The 23,076-nt window shown below is 35.4% G+C and overlaps 1 long non-coding RNA gene across 3 annotated transcripts; it reads left to right on the top strand.

The window, feature by feature from the left end:
• The first annotated feature begins 2,277 nt into the window (after positions 1-2,277).
• LOC121407254 lies at positions 2,278-22,228 on the top strand. 3 transcript variants are annotated; one of them, XR_005968895.1, is made up of 8 exons: positions 2,278-2,533; positions 4,058-4,163; positions 4,599-4,682; positions 13,238-13,354; positions 15,911-16,155; positions 17,727-18,010; positions 19,023-19,144; positions 21,575-22,228. It is a non-coding gene; the product is annotated as an uncharacterized LOC121407254 (long non-coding RNA). The 3 variants fall into 3 exon arrangements; XR_005968894.1 differs by having other exon boundaries at positions 17,727-17,997; positions 21,575-22,227; XR_005968896.1 differs by lacking the exon at positions 21,575-22,228 and adding an exon at positions 21,172-21,242 and having other exon boundaries at positions 17,727-17,997.
• Positions 22,229-23,076: the final 848 nt, after the last annotated feature.

Raw genomic sequence — 23,076 nt, 5'->3', positions numbered from 1 at the left:
GAATGAATTATCCAAAACCACCTGAAATCATCCCGTTACCACATTATTTTCTTAAGGTTATTGTTGATATTATGGAAAAAGGTTCTAAAAACCATTTTAGTTTGTAACTGAGCTGATTTTGTATTGAAAATGAAGATGTAAAGGATATTGTCTATTTAAAGTCTTTTGGCGAATTGAATTTGCTGAAAGTGTGGTGAGGGCATTTTAGTATTTTTCCTACATATAGGCCTCACTAGCGTCCCTACGGGGGGGGGGGGGGCAGGGGGGCAGTCTGCCCCCCCCCCTGACGAGTCACAAACCATGCAAGGGACGTATCCCTGCCCCCCCTGACGAGCTTTAAGCCCTTTTTTTGCTTGTCAATTTTTTTTCTGGTACGAAATCCTATATTTGTGGTTGAAGACCTAGTTTTTTTTTTTTTTTGCTTGTCAAATTTTGGGGCGGACGAATTTGCCCCCCCCCCCTGTAAAAAATCCTAGGTATGCCACTGATATAGGCCTTCTAGAATTGACTTGTTCTGAGGTTTTCCCAACCTTAAATACTTTTCAGAATCACGTACAGAGTATACATTTGCAGCAATTTGTACGTAGTGCACCTGTGGATAAAGTTCAGTAGTAGCTGTGATCTGAGAAAGAAAGAAAGAAAGAAAGAGAGGAGAAGCTATAGGGGTGGGGAGTGCGAAGGAATAGAGATAAAGGGGAGAGCTAGGAGATACAAGGAGATTGATTTGGAAAAAAAATTATATTGTGAAAAAAAATCAAAAGAAATGGACCTTAAGCAAAAGGAGTGGGGGAATAAAAGAAGAGTCTACCCAAGCAGAAAAATCTGATGAACAAAACGAAAACGTTCATTGGACAACTAAATAGGCCCCTATTTATGAAATTTTAATCACATGAAAATATGGGGAAATCACATGACAAATTGCCGATTACATGAAGTCATGGATGCACCACTATAACCATTCATTTTGTTTACAAATGTATTTATACTGCAAAAAATCATTATTTTACCAATCACATGATTTTTTCAGAACTCGAATCAAGCCTTACATAAATTGTTATGTAGGCCTTCTTAAAATATAATGAACTAAAAATATTGAGCTTGACTATATTTTTACACCTTTAATCACTCAGTTATTATAAATATTGAATCATTAATTCATATTTTCAAGGTTGTTAAATAGAACTATAAAGTCTGTAATAATGGGAACATGAAAAGCATATCTATCATCTAGATATCCTGGAAAAAGTTTTGAAGAAATCAAAATTTCGAAAAAAAAAAATTGTAGTAATGATTAATGAAATGCTAGTCGTGCACCTATGATGTTAGCAAGTTGGTAATCGCTTGGTGGTATTCACTTCATTAAAAATTCATAACATTCATATCAGTTGTCCAATTTCCCTCAAACTTTTTATGCCCTTTCTGTCAATCTGATTTTTCTTGTCCCGTTGAAAAGTTATTTTGGCGTAGACTATCCTTTAAAAAATTGAGAAAGAAAGAATTAATAGAGAGGTAGAGAGAAGATCTTATCTGCCAAATAAAAATAATAATAATAATGATCAAAATATGACTAATATAAAATCATATTTCTAGAGCGCATCAATGCAGAAGCAGTCCCTATATGCTTTGTAATTAACTAGAGAAAAGCAAAGGTATCAAGGTGTACAAAGTTATCAATAAATACAGACCAAATTTATCGAAAAGTGATTGTGCCTAATTTAATGGGATTTAATGACAACAAAATAAAGGTTTTTGTATTGGGCAAAAAGCAAGAGGGCAATGCAGAGACCGGAGAATGCTGGAGATCAGAGAGGTGAAAATTCTAATCGACGAAGAAAAGAAATCTAGTCTATCTGCAGCTAAGAAACCTCGCTAGTGTTTTGTTTCATGTATCTGAATGTCTGGAGGTGCGCGATTAGGTCCCTACAAACTAAACGCTTTTAAAAAGCTATATATCTAATTATCTATATTGAAATCATAAGGTTTGTTTTGTATGACTATATTGAACGAAATCAAGATGTGCACGACGAAACGTGTGTGGTCAACGTGTTAGACTCTAGCGCGAGCCGTTTCTGTGGGGTTTTTCAATATTTTGGCGGAGCAGTGGTGTAAAAAAAAAATACGCATGCAGGCCCTATGGCTATGCCTACGGCCAGGCCAGTGCAAGAAATTTGATTTCGCAATCAATCGCACATGTGTGTTGTTTGTACACAAAGCTGACGCTGAGCACGTGTGTAATTCTACCACACATCTCGAACTACACATTTGCAATGCAACTTAATTTAAACGAAGAAGAATTTCCGATGGCGACGAAGCGCGACAGCTTTTCAAAGCTCTCTATTTTACAGAAGAGGAAAATGCTGCAACAAATGAAGAGGCCACCAGTCTACTACGAGCCGGAGTACGGCTCCAGGCCAGGCCCAGTCCCAGTCTGATTATTGAGTCGAGTTTTGGCGATTTGACATCAGCTACGGGTTCGAAGATTGCAGCAAGCAACGACGTTGTGTTCGAGCAGATCCCGTTGGTGCAGAGAGAGGTAAGGCGCGCCTAAGGCTAAGCCTAGGCTTTATTTTTAGTTTATACTAAAAACTTTGGTCTCTGTTAAATTGGTTGTTCCGCCACCAATTACTGTTTAGTGTTGGGCCTGTGGCTGTGACAGTGTGAGTGTTGGCTCGATCCACTTACAGAGAAATTAAAAAATATATTTTTACACTTAGTTTCCATTAATTACACTAGCTAGCTATTCATCAAATCAAATTGGCTCTGAACTTCAATTCATTTTGTTTTTGTTTTTTAAATTAGGGGTCTTTCTGGCAACAACTTGTTTAGGGCCCAAAATGTGTAAATGATGCCTGTGTAAAACTTGTTTAGGGGGTGTCTGGAAATACATGTAATTTGGTCACGCAGATGTACAGCAATACATTTGACTGCCCCCCCCCCCCCCTGGTGATATTGTTCATAGACATCAGTTTATTTAGTCTTTAAGGGTTTTTGAGTCTAGATTTGTTGAACTAGTCTATGGGCTCATAATTGCATAAAAATACCTCTCACGCTATCAGCAATTCTCGCTAGCATAGCGGGATGAGTTTTTGACTACATTTGGAACGAGTTAGAGTCCCAAGCAAGGTAAGCAACACTAGCTTTATATTGGGAGGAGAGAGCTACAGGTCACAGTGATTCAGTTCACTGTTAGACTACCAGCAGTACCAGGCATGGCACAGCTAGGTGATGCCAAGCAAATGATAATAACATTAAAAAATCAATAGATAAATCTGAAGTGAATGAACGAGAAGTCTAAATACTTGTTATTTTTGGTGTAGGGTGCATAGGGAACTCTTTCCATTTTTTATTTCAAAAGTGATATTTTAAGGAATGAAAAAAAAAACTGTCATGCGAGTGATCTACACAGGATTTTTATAAACTGGGAGTTTTATACCGGTGAAACAGTTTTAGGCCTAGACTAGAGGGATCTATTCTCTACTCTTTGTTCTAATTCTATGACTATGTGTGTCTTAATGAATGAAATAGATTTGTGCAATGGAAAAGTCAAGCAATCAATGTAAAATCTGATAATGTAAAATTAGCATATTTATCAAATAACATTCAAACAATTTTTTAAGATTATATCTGACCTTAACACCACAACTATTTTTGGGGGAAGATAATCTTGTAATGATATGAAATGGGGTCTAGAGGCATTCCCTTTGGGGAGATGAACCAAGCTGAAGATAAGCTTTACATGCTTTTCCTTTGTTTATCATATTTAGAAAGTTACACATTACGTACAGGTTTTAATTGCCTACCACATGCATGCAAAAGTGAATGCATGGTTAGAATTACATTAACTATATCCCAGGTAAATCAAGTTATCGCCTTATATTAACTGGAATGAACCTATAGCCTGAATATTTGCATACTTTTATACACAGGTAAGCATAGTATTAAAAGAAAGAAGAAGGTATAGCCTTGGTCCTACCTAGGCTACATGTACCGGTACATTGTATGATGTAATTATTCTAATTTTCCTTTCTGAAGTCTGGATTTTTTTATCTTTTGTCAGGTGGAACTTGAAGTGTTCAGTGAAAGCAGTGTTGTTCAAAGAGAGAAAGTACATCCATGTACACTACAACATGAACCCCATGCAAGTGAAGTTGAGATTCAAGCAGGTATATTATATGTTTTGAGTAATGTTTACAAATCCATATAAAATTGCCTCCTGAAATGTGGCATCAAGGGCAAGCAAACTCAAACAAAAATCGATTTTAAAAAGACGGGGGAGGTTGATATTAGGTAATTTTAACATGTTGTAAACATTGTATTTATGGAAGCAATTTAGTTGTTTTTATATGGTCTTAAGTGAAGTTGAAGGATTTAGATGATTTCTTTTCCCCTTTAAACTTTTATTAAACAAAAGGTACTGATGCAATTATTTGCATATTATAGAGCCCTCTCTGATTTATATTCTTTATGATGTTCCACCTCTTTAAAATTCTGCTAACATTTATTGGAGGACTATCTCTAAATGAATGATGGGTGAAAGGTTTGATCTAAAAATGATTGAATTTGTTGTTTAATTTTTTGTTCTTTAAACATGCTTACAGGTGGCTACTCAACAGAAGTAGATTTCCCTTTCAAAAAGTCGGATTGTTACATTTCTGAAGCCGATATTAACTTTAATTCACCAGGTATGTCTTTGAAAACTTTTTCATGAAGATCGATACAATTACAAAGTACATTTGCATATACATGCAGTGATTGCAGTCTATAGTTTGCATGATATATGTGTATGAATTTGTATCTCATTTTTGGAGCCTGCCAATTTCCTGAAGACTCTTGTAAACATGAGTTTCTCCCATTGGTACCCACCACTAGCTTCAGGGAAAAAATTAGTTCATATTTTATCTTCGCCGGATATTTTTTGAAGAAATTGAAAATTAAAGGAAAGGTTAGAATAATAAAGTTTCCATGTGCACTGTGACCTATATAGCTGCCATCTAGGATTTTTCAAAATGGTCGCCCAAAACAGAGTTTTTTACTATATCTCAGCTTCTGAGTAACCTAGAATCATGATTTTGACACCAAATCCATCTATTATGAGGTCAAGAAATCTATTCATATAGAGATAATCAACTTAATTCAAGAAAGAAAATCATTTTCATGATATTTTCTGCCTTTTCTATGTAGCTGCATGAGGTTCACAAACTTCAACAAAGAATTTTGACTAGAAAATTACTTAAAATTGGTAATTTATTCAAAATTTATTCATTATCACCAAGAAATGCTTTATTAGTTGGTCAACTTTTTATTTTTTCCTACATCTGGTGGAGCTACATGAGAGTCACCAAACTTCCACACAGAATTTTAAAATGTTGACTAGAAAATAATGCTAGTTTATGTGATATTTATGCAAAATTTAATAATAAATCACAAAAAACACTTATTTCTCCTTCATTTGTCAATTTCAATTTTGTTTGCTTTATATGATAGCTCTAGGTGGGGGATGCAAAATTAGAAACTCATTAAATATGCTACATGTTTTTCATGCATGTTTTTCAAAACTCAAGAAACCGAATTTGAATTTTTTTTGTTCCATCTGAGAGCTACATGTACATGGGGTTCACCAAGGTTTTACACAGAATTCAAAAATTTTGACTAAAAAATTATTTATGCTTTATTTACAATTTTTTTTCACAAATCACAAAAAAGTTTTTTTTCATTTATTCATCAATTTCAATTCTGTTTCCTCAATTTATGTTGCCAATACAGTGACGTACCTAGGATTTTCCGGTTACAGCCCGATAGACCGCGGGTCCGTTAGACCGCGGGTCCGATAGACCGCGGGTCCGATAGACCGCGGGTCCGATAGACCGCGGGCCCGATAGACCGCGGGTCCGATAGTCCGCGGTGTATGTAAAATAATGATCAGGACAATATAGTGAAATCCATGTCATCAAGAGGTCAAAAGGTTATTGATACGAGTCACTGGGGTTCTATAACGATGAACCACAGGACAATCGCCTCTGACATCTACTTCAAGAAAAATATTATCTCCATATTTTTATCGGTGGGGACTGTTCCCCCCCCCAGAAATATGCCCTCTAGACGCCATACGGAGCCTCTAAAATGCCATAGACTAAGCTTGACGACATGGCGAGGTACTTTATCTTGCCATGTCGCTTATTATGTCCGCACGGCGAGATACGTTATCCTGCCAAGTCAGTCCACTTATAATAAGTTATATGTCAACATGACGAGATATTGTATCTTGCCAAGTCGACTTAAATATATGTCAACATGGCGATATATCGGGATTCTTGCCGGGACTTGTACACTGCACATCTCGCCATGTGGACATATCGACTTGACAAGATAGAATATATCGCTATGTCGAAATAAGCTGATTAATTACTTAGGCAGCGGAAGCGGGGAGGGGGTGGGGGGCTTTCCCCCTAAATTTGAGGTGGGAGGATGGTCCCCCTAAAGTTTTAGTCGAAAACCTTTTTTTGGTTGTCAATTTCTTTTCTACGTCCCCCCCCCCCCCTATATTGAGGTAGACCACCCTAAAATGTTTTTGTTGATAACCTGTTTTTTCCTTGTCAAAATATTTTGGTGGTCCCTCCTAAAATTTTGGTTGATTTGCTTGTCAATTTTGTACCTGTGTCCATCCCAAAATTTCAGGTGGATCCCTCTAAATGTTTTGCCTTTGGCCGCCAATGATTAATTTAAGACATGGTAAGATAAAGTACCACGCCATGTCGTCACGTTAAGGCATTTTCACAATTATTATTTTCATAATTATCTGGGGTAATTGTCTGGAGAGTAAATTTCCGGGGGAGGGGGGTAACAGTCCCCGGCGGTAAAAAATATGGGGATAATATTTTCCTTGAAGTAGTTGTCAGGGCGATTGCCCTAATTGGGTTATTGTTATAAAACCCGGGCGCGGATCCAGGATTTCAAGGGGAGGGGGAGCAAATTTGATCTGATGTTTGGCGCCCATGTGTACTTTTCGAAAAATGGCGCCCACTCCCTCCCGGCCAGGCTAAATTAAATTATCTTATAATCACATTAAAAAAATAAAAAAGACCACTTTTTAATGTTTTCTTGAAAAGAAATCCATGAATACATAAATACAAAAAGGTAGGGGGACATAGGGGCGGTTCCAGCCTTCGCCAATGGCGGGGGGGGGGGGGGTGGGGGCGTAAATTTGTTTCAGCCATATTTTCCCCGATCGGGAGCTCGAAGATAAGTTTTGTTTGTTTCTTTGAAGGGGTAGTCCTCAGTCACTTCTTGGCATTATTCTTATAAATTAATACATAATATCATAATCCTCATTTATATGATGCAAGCGCGAAGCGTGAGCTAAGTTTTGGGGAAATTTTATGTATTTTTTCCTAAATTTTGAACTGATTCTGGGCAATGTTTGTTATCCTGAAAAAGACATGTATGCAACTTAATAATTACTACGAATGCAAAGCGCGAGGGGAAATGAACTGATGAAAAAGATGCCTGTCAAAATAGCATTTAGCAATCAAATAATGCGAGTTCGCGCTGAAACTTTTTGAAATTTTCACCCAAAGAAAGGAAATTCTAAGCACTTTTTTTTAACTCAATCAGAATAGGTATATGAGTAAACAATTAAAACAAGCGCGAAGCGCGAGCGGAAAATTTCTAGATTTAGTCCTATAATATTTACTGAACGAGACACTCTATTCATGATTTGTATATCCTAAAAAATATGAGTATTAATAATGCGAGCGCAAAGTGCGAGCAAAAGAAAATTATACGTTTTAAACTGGTACCTGTTAAGGACTGCTTGCACTTAGCCATGAAGGCATCACATATTTCAACAATCAAAAGATGCGAGCGCGAAGCGCGAGCTGAACATTTTTGAACTTTTTAAAGAAAGAATGGAAAATTTCAATCAGTTCTTGAAATCGTGAACAGGATATCTATGTAATTTAACGATTGATGCGAGCGCGAAGCGCGAGCAGAAAAAAATTGAGATTTAGACCTAAAAGTGGGCCACTCTGTTCATGTTTTGTAAATCATCAAAAGGATGAGTAATATGGGGTCTTCCTACATTAATAATGCGAGCACAAAGCGCGAGCAGAAAATTTTTGATATTGTGATCTGAAACTGGAGAATGATTTAAATTAGAGAACAAGTTGGGTATCTGAATAAACATGCGCGAGCGTGTTTCATATTTAGACCTAGAATCTAGGCATTCTAAATACAACTTTAATCATGAAAATCATGAAACTTTGATAGTCCGATCTGAAAAAAAGAGTCAATTTCAGTTTTATATTTCTAGCAGTTTGTAGAAAAATTGTAAGGTGGATATGGATCGCACTTAAAAAAGAGCTGATATTATTATTACTTTGAGTTTTGACATAGGACCGGGACATCCTTACGACATGCCATCATATGAAAATGATGACTATCTTCCTATTCATCTTGCTAAGCGCAAGATGAAACAAAAGGACAATTTAATTATTAAATTGATATCATATTATTAATGCCTAATGAGGGCACGAAATCTGATGACATCATGGCGTAAAAACTGGACATTTCACTTTTGTGATTATGAATAGGATGCATCAGTTTATATATAAGCTATAATTTAGCTATAATTTTCGATAATTTTCGAGCTATAATTTTCGATAATCTGTCATGAAAAGGGGATTTTAAGTAGTTTGTTGTATAAACAATATTGAAACATTTATATAACTCGCCAATCAAAATGCGAGCGTGCAGCGCTCTAGCTGATGCGCCTTAACAATCAGACCAGAAAAGGGATATTTGAAAACTTTATGGAATACACCAAAATATAGGTACCTGATAAATCAAAATTTGCGAGCGCGTAGCGCAAGCAGCAAATTGTAACATTCAAACCATAAAATTGACATTTTTATAGAGCACTTTTTAAAAACTAATTTGTAAATTACACAAAGTAATGAAAGTCCGATTTCCGAGGTGAAATATGTGTTGTATATTGACTTCCAAACTTGATATTCAAACTCCATATTGAATAAGATATGTAAATCACCTAATAGGCAATATGATAGTTGCACGAAATATTCTTTGATTTTCCAATTCTTCCCCTCATCTTATTTTATGCCTTCGTCGTCCTTCTCTTCCTTTTCTCCTCTCTTTTTTTCCTTCTTTCTTTCCTTTTTTTAATCATTTTTTGCTCCGCCAAGAGGGGGGGGGGAGCTCGGCCCCCTGGATCCGCCTATGGGGACAAGGGGCGGGAAAACATGACAAGCAAAAAAAAGGTTATCGCCAAAGTAAGGTAATCTCGTCCCAAATTATGTTTTATTTCGATTAAGAATGATGTATTTCTATGATTATCAAAGACCAAAATAGTAGGGGGACTTTTGATATTGTGTCGCCCCTACTATTTTGAGTAGGTGGGACACGTCCCCCCCCCCCCCCCGTCCCCCTGGGATTTCCGCCCATGATGTAATATCAATGGGAGCGCGAAGCACGAGTGATTTTGGGGGGTTTCAATTTGGTTTAACTTCTCACCAGAGTATAGGCCCTACTAGAATATTGTGAACGGGAGCTGTAGTTTCTGTACTGTTGTTTTAGTATACCCTACAATATTATTAATGATAACCTCTAGGAAATATGCAATCTAGACTAATTATCCTCATCAGTGGCGTATTTATTCAGCATGGGTGCAGGGGGGGGGGGCGAGGGCACAAAAATAAAGAAATAAATGAAATGGGGGGAGGGGGTAGACGTTAAAGAAAATCTGAGATTTTATTCTTGAAAAACACATTGAGGTATCTCACAAGGCCTAAATAAATAATGAGAACGCGAAGCGCGATCTGATTTTTTTTTTTAGAATTTTCCTGTATTTTATCCTGAAAGCCTAAGTCAGGGGCGGACCCAGCTTCCGCCAATAGGGGGAGGGGCCATTTTTTCACCCATATTTTCCCCGATCGGCCGCTCAAAGTTGATTTGTCCAAGTGCCGTAATAAGCCAACAATTTCGAGGGGGCTCGATATGGCGTATCGCATAAAATTGATAAGAAGTTGGCAGTGAGCGAAGCGAGCAAGCAAATATGTTGACACTCTTATTACAAAAATACAAGTTTGTGATAGATTTTGACATAATATTTGGAAAATAATAGTATATTTCATCCTAATCCCTTTCCTTTTCTCTGTATTTTTTCTTAGCCTTGATTCTCTCTTTTTTTGTTGGGGGAGGGGGGCAAACGCCCATGTCCTAACAGTCATTTCCTAGATTTACTTTATAAGCAACATAAATGTGTTATAATCTCATAAGCCATATGCAAGCTAAAAATTAAATTTCATTCTGGGCAATGTTTGTGAACCTGAACAGGACGCGTATGCAACTAGATAAAAACCACGAGCGCGAAGCGCGAGCAGAAATGTTAAATATTATGGACTGGTCGAAAAGTCATTAAGACGATACATATTTCAATGATTAAACTGAATTTGTTTATATTCCAACGGTACCTAAAAAGATGAGATTTCAAATCCCCAATGGGACATTCGACATTCATTTCCATCTCTCTTTTCGTTATCTTTCTTCCCATCTCTCTCTCTTTTTAATATTATTCTCTTCCTATTTTTTCTTCTTTTCCTTTCTTTTCTTTTCTTTCTTTTCCCTATTCCTCTTTGTTTCTCTTTCCCCCATTACTTATCCCTCTTTCTTTTTCTTTCCTTTCCCTTTTTTCTTTTTTTTTCCTTTTCTCCCTCCCCCTTCCACTCTCTCTTTTTATTCTCTTCTTTTCCCCTCTTCCTCTATCTCTCTTTTTTCTTATCTTTCTCCCCATCTTCCTCTCTATCTAAATATTCTTCTCTTCCTTCCTCTTTTTTTCTTCTTTTTCCTCCTTTTCCTTTCTCCAAGCTTTCTTTTCTTCCCTTCCTTTTCCCTCCTCTCCTTTTTCTCTTCTTTTCCCGTGTTCTCCCTTTTTCTTTGTCTTTCCTTTCCCCCTCTTACTCTCTTTTCTATTATCTTATTTCCCATCTTCCTCTCTCTTTTTATTCTCCTTTTCCCCTCTCCCCTTCTTTTTTGAGGGGGGAGGGTGAGGCAGTTCCCCCTCGCCCCCCATGGATTTACACGCACTGCGGACAATCGGACCCGCGGTCTAACGGACCCGCGGTCTATCGGACCCGCGGTCTATCGGGATGTCCCCGATTTTCCACAGGGGGGGGGGCAAAACCGTCCGCCAAAAAATTTGACAAGCAAAAAAAAAGGTCTTCAATTACAAATAAAGGATTTCGTACCAGAAAAAAATTGACAGGCAAAAAAAAAGAGATCTTCAAGCTCATCAGGGGGGCAAGGATACGTCCTTTGCATTGGTTGTGGCTTGTAGGTACATGTATGCTAGTGCACCAATATAATTCACTACATTGTCAACTGGGCTGAAGTTAAAAATTGCGTTAAATTTCTTTGCGAGTTGGCGGATGAGCTCCACATCATTGATGTGCTAGTATTGTATTAATTTACCTTTTTAAAGTCAATGATTAAGCCCACCAGTTGCTGAAGTAACCTTATTTTATGATTTGGCCTGATAACTTGTAATACAACTACTACTACTACTAGCATCATTAGTGTATGAAAAGTAGGAATGGAAATATTTCCAAAAAAATAAGGGAATAGTCTTGTGTATCATTTGACAGAAACCCAGATTCATTAAGTTGTGTATGTGGTATTAATGACCATGTGCCATCCATTGACCACCCATTAACAAAATAGATGTATCAAATAAACCCATATTGATGTTCTGAAAGTATTATTTAGACAGATATTTGTCTCTAAATTATTTTGGAATTTGTTCTTCCTGAAATGCAAAACAAGAGTATTTTCCTAATTTTGTATTCAAGGAAATTTAAAACTTGATAAAACCTTTCATTGATACTTCTCTGCAATCAAGACAGGAAGTGCCTAATTACTGTGTCAAAGTTGCTCTAAGCTGATTTGAATGAGTTCTAATCCTCTTTTTGTCACCTTGTACAATAGTGTGAGGGTAAGTGTGCCTCAATAGACTCCCAAATTTAATCCCTCTTTTGTCAAAAGTAAACATCTGTGGGAGTCAAAGTTCTTCTCTTGGTAATGAGGTTGAAAACATCCAATACTCATGAATCATATATTCAGATTCAGATTCATTTATTATTGATCCATGATAATTGGCTCCACTTTATATGTTTGTCATTTTGCCTCCGAAGAAGATTCTGCTTTGATCTTAAGTTTAGGTCCCTTTTGACTCTCCATGATAAAATACATAGAAATTTGGCCTCCACTGGCTGTACATACAAATGATATAAATTATACAAACACAAATGATAAAGTGGGCGAATATATTGAAAAAAAAATACACAAACAATTCAAACATATATTGCAATACGACATAGAAGGGAGATGTCAAATATATATATATATATATCATTATGAAGCTAAGTTCATAATAAATGAAGTTAATAATAAATAATAATAAAGGAATTGAATTGAATTGAATTGAAAAAATAATAAATGAATTGAATTGAATTGAAAAAATTGAATTAAGTTTACCCTATTTCTGTTGGCATATTCAACTGAAAATTTATTTCTGGTGATTTTTGTGGGGTTTGTACTTTGTAGCAATGTCAAAATTGATATTTCCCCAAATATTACCATTTCACTAAGCTACATAAATTTAAATTGAGTTTAAGGATATTACTTAATTTCATACACTTATTTGTATGATTAATTCTTAGAAAATATTTGGTTATATTTCTCCATTTTATAGCACCTTCCAGAATTCCAGGGGTGCTGCCTGTGGAGAATAATAAATGAATCACTCCAAGGCAAATCTAGCACCTCTGCTTCCCAGGGCCATGGCATCATAATGCTTTTTTTGTTCAGTAGAAAAATGCTCTTTGAGAGGTTTGAAGGCAAGGGGGTTAAGATCAGTGCAAATACAAATGATATCTATCCTTAAATTGTTTAAGGCAGGTTTTTAGAATGCTTAGTTAATACATGTAGGTTACCAAAACCTAGTTGATATCATAGGGATCTCTGAATGAATGATTAAGCCTTCTAAACCATACAGTAGATCTGAAGCTTTAGGCAATAATTTTGTTAGACTTCTTTCATTTCAGTTCTGAGATCTACTGATCATTATCATTATCATCATTATCATCATTAATGCTACTGAGATCTACTGAGTTCTGAGATCTACTGAAGTATTAATAAGTGATTTTAATTTGTATTTTATCTATTCAAGATCATCCCTGAGGAAGAAAACGTCAGATGGTATGTTTTGCTGACATAGAGACAGAGTCTGACTCCTCTCATTGCTCTGAAGCTGTATCATGTACGTGTAGAAGGAACTTCAGCAAAAGTAAGCTATTTTTAAGTTAAAATTTCACATAATGATCATTTTATGTTACATTTTGCCCTTTTTTTTTACCTGTACAAACCACAATGTAACTTGTAAGGTAATGACGATAACAGCAGGGCCCGCAGGGAGATCAGGTTTTGGAACTGCATGAGAGGCTACCCTACATGTAGTTATTAAATGAGCTACTATGGGCTAAGGAACGAATGAGAGCATTTGTCGTTTGATAAATCAATTGGAATCTTAATTTGTAACTGTCAATCTAGATTTAACCGTATGTTAGACTGACAAGAGTAATCTTGATTTGGTAGTCATTGCATTTTCATATTTCTGTTGTCACAACACTTGGGAAATTAATTTTAAACTATGTCCATGTCACAATATCACAATTTAAGGTCATTTCAGGTTAACTCGCATTTAACGGGGGGGGGGGGGGGGACTTGGAGGGTGTCCCCAACAAATTTTTATCACTATGCAGAGCTTTGCGCAATTTTTTTACTGCGCTGCTCCCTGACTTTTTCTTTTAAATATTGCACATCTTTTGTGATGCCTGGGTATGCGGTTGAGAAATAACACAACATTTTGAAAGCACATACATGTAAGACCTTCAATTGCTTCAAAATATTCTGTATACAATGCAATCTCTGTTTCTCAACCAAAAATCATAAATGTATGCACATTTTTCTTTTGTTAATGTTTTCTGCTATTATTGATTGTGAAAGGGTCAGGGTTGGCTAATTTAAATCACTTTGATTTAAATCATGATTTAAATCACTTCCATTGAAACGTGTACAAATGATTGACAATTTTTTTATTTGTGGCTATTTTCTTTTTACCGGTAATCAAAATTGAAAGATTTTATCAACTTCATATCATCAAGACATGAATAAATCCTTCATATCTACTCTCCAAACAATTGAAATCATGTCATTAAAATCAGGATAATATTGCATTATAGCCTATAAAGGGATGAACACTCGCCCCCTACTCCACTTGCACTATGATTTTAAAAAAATCATTGATTTTAAATAATTTACATTGAAACATGTACAGATGATTGACATGTGGCAGTAATATTTTTATACTCAAATTAGAAAGATTTTATCAACGTTATATCATCAAAACAAAATCCTTCATATCTACTCAAAATAATTGAAATCATATGTTTAAGACTGGTTGATCATGCAATATAGCCTATATTGGTTAAAGGACAAGTCCACCCCAACAAAAACTTGATTTGAATAAAAAGAGAAAAACTACAAGCAAACACTGAAAATTTCATCAAAATCGGATGTAAAATAAGAAAGTTATGGCATTTTAAAATTTCGCTTCATTTCACAAAAACCTGCACATCTCGGTCGGTATGCAAATGAGGAACTGTTGACGTCACTCACTATTTCTTTTGTATTTTATTATATGAATATGAAATATTTTTATTTTCTTGTCATTGTCATGTGAAATGAAGTTTCATTCCTCCCTGAACATGTGGAATTCCGTTATTTTAACATTTTGTGCTTCAGGCAAGGAGGTCCTTATCGTTAAATTCGTACAAATCGAAATATTGTATAATTCAAACAATAAAAAACAAAAGAAATAGTGAGTGAGTGACATCATCGACTCTCTCATTTGGATGTAACTGGCTCGTTCATATAACTATTTTGTTGAAAAAAAGCGAAACTTTGAAATGTCATAACTTTCTTATTTTACATCCGATTTTGATGAAATTTTCAGCATAGTGCTTGTCTGATATTTGTCTATTGATTCAAATCAACATTTTTCTGAGGTGGACTTGACCTTTAACACTTTATACGCAGCTGTACACCCACAGCAATAATGGTACTCCAGAACAAAAAAAAATATAAAAAAAAGGAATTCAAAATAGTAAAAACTTAATGTATACTATCCTGCCTGAATAGCCAAGGCCTGTTCAGACTTTCTGTACAATTGTGCTCATTCAGCAGGTACACTGAGAAAGGTTCAATAATGCACAGAAAATGCTCCTGCCAATCTTCAAAATCATGGCAACAACCATATAGATCTATTGCCCTTTGCCACAAATGAGCATTTACTTTTATACATTTCTCATTGAATGTGTTGAATTGAGTGCAATTATACACAAAATCTGCATTGTCCTTGGTTTTTGTCTCACCTGCATAGCAGAATGAGACTATAGGCGCTGCTTTTCCGACTGCGGCGGCGGTGGCGGCGGCGTCAACATCAAATCTTAACCTGAAGTTAAGTTTTTGAAATGACATCATAACTTAGAAAGTATATGGACCTAGTTCATGAAACTTGGCCATAAGGTCAATCAAGTATTACTGAACATCCTATTAGAGTTTCATGTCACCTGACCAAGGTCAAAGGTCATTTAGGGTAAATGAACTTAGACCATGATGGGGGAATCAACATCAAAATCTTAACCTGAGGTTAAGTTTTTGAAATGTCATCATAACTTAGAAAATATATGGACCTAGTTCATGAAACTTGGACATAAGGTGGATAAAGTATTACTGAACATCCTGGTACATTCATGCCCTGATGTTTTTGATGATTTTACAGAGCGAAATGCAGCCTGTCTGGAATTAGCGGCAATACTGAGAATGAAATGCTGCAGAAGTTATTGTCTTCATAAGATATAAAGAATAGATGCAAGGCCCGCAGAGGATTTCAGAACAAGACTAGCAGATCAGAGGCTATGGATTTTGCAGTACCTTATTGAACATCACAACTTTGTAAACATGGATGGAGACTCATCCTTGGGATTACTATGACCCGCTTATGGAAGATGGAGTCAGGGTTAGCAGGTAAATGTTTCAAGAGGTATCCTTAAAAGGTCAAGTCCATCTCAGAAAAATGTTGATTTGAATCAATAGAGAAAAATCAGACAAACACAATGCTGAAAATTTCATCAAAATCGGATGTAAAAGAAGAAAGTTATGACATTTTAAAGTTTCGCTTTTTTTCAACAAAATAGTTATATGAACGAGCCAGTTACATCCAAATGAGAGAGTCGATGATGTCACTCACTCACTATTTCTTTTGTTTTTTATTGTTTGAATTATACAATATTTCAATTTTTACGAATTTGACAATTAGGACCTCCTTGCCTGAAGCACAAAATGTTAAAATAATGGAATTCCACGTGTTCAGGGAGGAATGAAACTTCATTTCACATGACAATGATGAGAAAATCAAAATATTTCATTTTTCATATAATAAAATACAAAAGAAATAGTGAGTGAGTGATGTCATCAGTTCCCTCATTTGCATACTGACCGAGATGTGCATATAACTGTTTTGTGAAATGAAGCGAAACTTTAAAGTGTCATTGCTTTCTTATTTTACATCCGATTTTGATGAAATTTTCAGTGTTTGCTTGTGGATTTTCTCTTTTTATTCAAATCAAGTTTTTATTGGGGTGGACTTGTCCTTTAACATGACTAGTACCATTCTTGTAAAATTAAATCATCATACGTAGTTTAAACTTTCTTTTTTTTTCACTTAATTTATTCATAAGGGATTATAGTTTTACATGTTGTCTCTTAGGATCTGGTTCTGCTATTATCATTGGTGCAGGAGCTAAACCCAGCAAGCTTATAGAGGACAATTTTGTGGTTCACTTGATAGTCACAGATGTCTTTTTCCAAACATTACAATTATTCACGCACAAATTCAATGTGAAAAAGGGTCTCTGTGCTCATTTAGGAGATGGGGAAGGGGAGTCTGCTTGTTTTAATCTCAAACAAGTCCTTAACTTATTGTTATATGTGCATGCTGGAAAGAAAGATACATGTACATGTAATGAAGAGGAGTGCTGATATGATAAGACAACTGCAGGAGGCTTGATTGTGGGGATACAGAAAGTCAAAATCCTCCTTACAATGAAAGGTGCATTAATATCAATTTTTTCGACAAATACTGGTCTAAAAAATTGACTTTAAAGCATTAAAATTGGACATATATAAGACCTTGGATATCAAAATTTAGTACACCCAACATTTCACCACCAGAAATGTGGTCACCTATTTCTTAACTCAGTCTTTCCATTGCTTGGCTTGGAATTTAGAACGTAGATAATTCACCCAAATAGAATTTCAAAGGGTAAAAATGACCAAGTACATGTACAAGTGTTACCAAGTTCAAATACGTGGAGGCAGGATATGATTGAAGGATCAAAGGTAATCAGAATTAATTGATTACATTTTAAAGTGATCACAATTTTAAAGCGATAGTGATTGTTGTACATGTGACCAGTGTAAATTTAGCTCAGGAAATAATATGATTATGTTTCTATTGATAATAATATTGTAGAAGATACATATTTATAGTTTCCTTTGCTTTAAATGTACCACCTCGGTATTCATTTAACCTTCAGAAGGATTGGTGACATCTCGTCCATCAAATCACCATCGTAAAGGACTTTGTTCTTTGTCTGTGATGATGTCAATGGTGTGGCTTAGTGAATTTGTCGATAAGTTTGGAGAGAAACTGCCAACCAACAACAAAATCCATCTTCTTCATGCCTTATACATGGAAATGTGTATCGGATTATGAAGGAGGAAGTAGAAGAGCAAGGAGGTTCTGTTTGTAGTCAGCAATACTTCCGCAAATGGAGAATGGAAATGTCTCATGTTACCATTCCAAAGGTAGGTGATTCTCGTGAGTATTTGCACTGTATATTTACTAATATTAACTATTATACCTTTAACCATAAATAACTGGGCTATTTCGATACCTAAGAAGACTGGGGTGGGGCTGATTCAGCCACTCCCCCCATATGATCTTGGCCATTGATCGCAATGAAAATCTGCACTCACATTACACATGGCATAATCTAAAAAATGGTAAAATCTAATTTTCAAAAATATTACATTGCTAATAAATACTGCCAATTTATTATGCTAATTTATGCATAAAATAAAAACCTTTCTTCTAACTATCTAAATAAGGCCCTTAAATTTTGCTAAAAATTATTGAATATCGCAATTATTATTTTTGTATATATCATTTCCAGAATTCTGATTGATTTCTTTGTTTTTTATTGATTTTTTGATGGAAATCTTTATTACACTGACCATAGACAACATGATATTTATTATGTTTAATCAGTGAAAGGAAAGTTGGTAATACATTTTTATAAATTTGGGCTAAAAACACTATTTGCATTGGATTTGAACAAAAATTCATGTTTTGGGGTTTGTATGCACTTACAAAATATTGGGTAATTTTGGAACCATGTATTCAGGGGTTGCAAGTTTATTCTCAAAAGTTGTGTGAGACTTTAAAATAAAAATTTAGTCAATGGCGCAGTCAGAAAATTTCGCATGGCAGATATATCACAAAAAAATGTTGAGGGGAAATCTGAATCATAGGGTTAATCATAAAACCAGAGATTTTGCATTTTATTGAAAAATTTGAAATAACTTCCTATTTCTATCACATTTCATGAAGCTATTTTGAGACCAAGTAGATTTGATATACTTGACTATGTATTCCCCAACATAAACACAGGTCTTTAGGTGATCTACAATAATAGAGCATACTTTGCTGGCTTTAGCAGTGCAGCTGCTACAATGGTATAGCACCCAACTATGATGATGTTAACTACTGTTCCTCGAAAAACTAAGAAAATATACATTGTGTAATTTTTCTCTTTATTTGTTCATTCCAGGTGAACCGGTTTTTGAAATGCGACATATGCACCAAACTGAAATCTTGCCTAGAGAAGACAACTGGCAGAGAAGAGAGACAAACTTTACTGCAAGAAAGAGAGTCACACCTTTTCCAGCAAAAGTAAGTTTCAATGAAATATTTAAGAGTGTATATGTACATGTATTTAGATTTAATCATCACAGTCTTCCAGGATAAGTATCATTTATATGTCATGGATGTCAGCCCGGAAGACTAGCCTCCACAATTATCAATCTTTATTCACTTGCCATCTTTCTTCCCTCTTCTTTTGTGTAAATGTGGTATTTTCAAAGTATATGCAGAGATACAATGTTGAGGCAATTTAAATTCACATTTCAGTGGTACGCAAAAGTTGCAGGGATGAGAACATTCAACACCATATGTAATCCTGGATGTCCATCATGTAATCTAACAGAATGTATTCTAGAATTTGCAATTCCTATTTCTATCAGAAATTTCATGAAGCTTTTTTGTTTTAATAAGTAGAGAATGATTATCTTTTCTAATTTTGAAAACAAATACAGTTTGGAAGCAACATTGCATAGAGAACCATGTGATCTATGTATCAGTATTGTGCAGGTTTAACGGAAAAAAGTCATACAGTCACAGCGAAAGCAACTTTCCTTTCTTTCCAGTCATTGTTGTAGCTAGAAAATTGGTACTGTAAACAGCAAAGGATATATTAACAGGCAAAGAGTAATGAGCTAAAAATTGATATTAAATTTTTTTCTGATGTCTTTTTTTAATTTATTATGTAAAATCTTTGTTTTTTTCAACTTTTTGTTTTGCATCTTTGATGGACATCATCTGCAATTTATTCAGAATATAAAGAAAATATTATCACTTACTTTTACTGGTAATCAGAAAATGTAGAAATGGTGATATATTTATTAATTTGGCATTACATCACAATTTGCATTGGATCTGTAGAGGAAATCTTGTTTTGGAGCAGTTTTGGGCCTGATGCACACTTTACAAATGTTGTGCGCTGACTAAGGGGTTGCAAATTTGGTTTCAAAAGTTTAGCGAGACTTGAAAAAAACTTTCTTAGAATGAGTCAGCACCAGCTTTTCATGTTACAGATATAATGTAAAATTGTCTGGGAAAGCCCCCCCCCCCTTTAGGATTAAGTTTTTGCATTTTCAATACAAAAAAAAGTGTACATTCTTATTCCATGAATTATAGAAAAACAAATAGTTATCAAGTATCACTGAAAATATGACATATGAATTTCAGGACAATATTTTTCTCAATATTGGGCCGCTATTCTTTGACAATGTTCCATTTAATTATGTTTATTATCTTAACCCTATTTCGCCTGGGCTAATTTAGAATGGCATAGCCGGGGAGACAGACCTGTTTTTTGCTTTCCCCCTTCAAACCTCGGATGTTCATTCCGCTTGATCGCGACAAAAATTTGCATGCACACACGCAAGAAGTAATCTCCACAATTCGATTGTCATTTGTACTAAACTTAATTCAAATTTATGTTTAATCAATTAAATATGTTACCGTAATTAATACATTTAATCATAAGTTGGCTGTGAATCTTTAAAAATACCCACGAAACTGCTAAATTTTGATCTGGGCAGTCTAGACAGGATTATTATGAAATGGTTTAAAAATGGAAATTTTTAAAACTACTGTTTTTCATTGTTTTTCATTGGAAATCATCTGCAATTTTTTTCAGTCATAACTAACATGAATTCTATTGCTTTTAATCAGTAAAAATAAAAATCGTGATACATTTATTAATGTTAGCTGCATGCAGAATTTGCATTTGATTTGTACATGAAATCACATTTTTAAGCAAATTTTGTTCTTACATACACTTAATGTTTACGTAACATCGTAATTTTGTCTTAAAAGTTGCATGAGGCTTATTAAAGGAAATAAGTCATGAAACATCGCAGCACAATATTTTCTAGTAACAGATTTATCATGAAAGATGTTGAGAGGGCAAAAACAGCCCCCCTCCACCCCCCCCCCCCCCGGCTGGATAGGGTTAAGCTCTGAACAGATATGTAATTTATCATTTCGCAGAACAATGTGTATCCCGGGAAAGTGTTTTAAAATAATCTGCCTTAATTTTACTTGTTATATTCTTTTTCTTATCATTTTCAATGCAGGTAAAGGTAGGATTTTTAATGAAGGGCCACACACACGAGGACATTGACCAGCTATTCACCCGGGTTTCAACCTGCATAACACGGCAAAACATACCAACGCTTTCATCTCTGCTTTGATCCAACTTCGGAGTTCTCAAGTTATGAACAACAACCTATTCAAGCGGTAAGTAAATGTGTAAAAGTAGCCAAATTAATCCTGCCAGTACCCACTTTCCTTAATTTGGGTTGATTGCAGCATAATGTGGTTCAATTTCTTGCTGAAGAAAGTTAACCCATAGCTGGGATTCCAAACACTCAGAATTAATCACTTGTATCCCATAATATGTTCATGTGCACTATACCACTGTTAACTTGTATTGCCTTTGTAATAAATATTTATATTTTTCTCATTGTAATATTTCAGGTCCATCTAGGTACTAAGCAGAAAAGGCCTCAACATCCATTATTAAAACTGGGAGATACGGTTGCAGTCTACTTAGAAGAGTTCAGTAATGAGTGGCCGCGAGTGAGCAAAGTGTTAGAAATGACTGGAGACAGTGTGAAGCTGCATTAGTACTCAGGATCAGAAACGTCCACGTGGATATCGCCTACCACATCAGTTCGAGGACAGAAGGGTCAGCCGTACACGGGAGAAGTCTCTCTTCAAGAAGTCATTTCTTTCCCCTACAGTCTCACTAAAACAAACAAATTACCATAGGATATCCAGCGTCACGTGAAGAATACTTTGCATGTTAGGTCTGTATGAACATACACTGTATTCATACCAATTTGGAATGAGTTTGTTTGTCCAGGACTCAAAAGCTGTATGTCTATATGGAAGCCACTTGAATTATGTATTTTTGTGATATTACAATGTACCTATATTTTTCCACATTGGATATGGTGATAATTTCCAGGGTTTATCTTCACATGAGTTTGATCACCTACATGTATCTACATTTAGAAGAGATAAATGCACAATGATTGATAGAGAGTTGGTACCTGAAGTAGGTAATGATTTAACCCTAAATAGACTGGGCTATTTCTACGCCTAAGAAGACTGGGGGGGGGCTGATTCAGCCCCCCTTATGATCTCGGCGGTCGATCGCGACGAAAATTGGCACACGCGTTACCCATGGCATTATCTACAAAACTATAACATCAAATTCTGCCAAAAAAACTCATGTCTCATTAATTATGCTAATATATGCGTAAAATCATAAGTTTGCTCTAATTAATAAAATAATGCCCCTGAACATACTCGAGAAAAAAAATTTCAACATCACATTTATTTTCTTATGTATTCTATTGTTTTCTAAATTTCTTATGTATTTCTTTGTTTTTCGACTTTTTGTTTTTTATTGTTTTTTCAATGGAAATTTTCGGGGACGTTATTTTGACCATAAAAAAGATGAAATTGATTTATTTTAAGCAGTAAAAGGAAAAATAATGATATATTTATGAATTTGGCTTAAAACACTATTTGCATTGGATTTGTACACAAATTCACGTTTTTTGAGTAATTTTGGGTCTGCATGCACTTACGAAATGTTGCGTAATTTCGGAACCGTATACGCGGGGGTCACAATTTTGGTCTCAAAAGTTGCGCGAAAACTTGAAAGTAAAAAGTCCGTGAGCCACGCGGTCAAAAAATTTTGTGCGGCGGATTTATCGTGAAAAATGTCAAGGGAGGGGGGCGGAATCAGCCCCCCCCCGTCTTTTTAGGGTTAAGTTCCACTGCCAATGGAAAGTTTACCCTCCCAGTGCTCAAGAGGTAAGCTCCTTACCATGGAACTCATTATGCAGCATTTGCGTATACTGAACAGGCACAAATAACAATTTTCTGTTATGGCACATGTCAGTTATCTCTCAAACAAAAATTTAAAGTCAGACTATGTGAGAAAGAAATTATACATCAACTGGAAC

Source organism: Lytechinus variegatus, chromosome 2 (assembly GCF_018143015.1).
Source record: "Lytechinus variegatus isolate NC3 chromosome 2, Lvar_3.0, whole genome shotgun sequence".
Taxonomy (NCBI): domain Eukaryota; kingdom Metazoa; phylum Echinodermata; class Echinoidea; order Temnopleuroida; family Toxopneustidae; genus Lytechinus; species Lytechinus variegatus.
The sequence above is the reverse complement of the archived record's forward strand: the minus strand, read 5'-3'. Positions and strand labels throughout refer to the sequence as shown.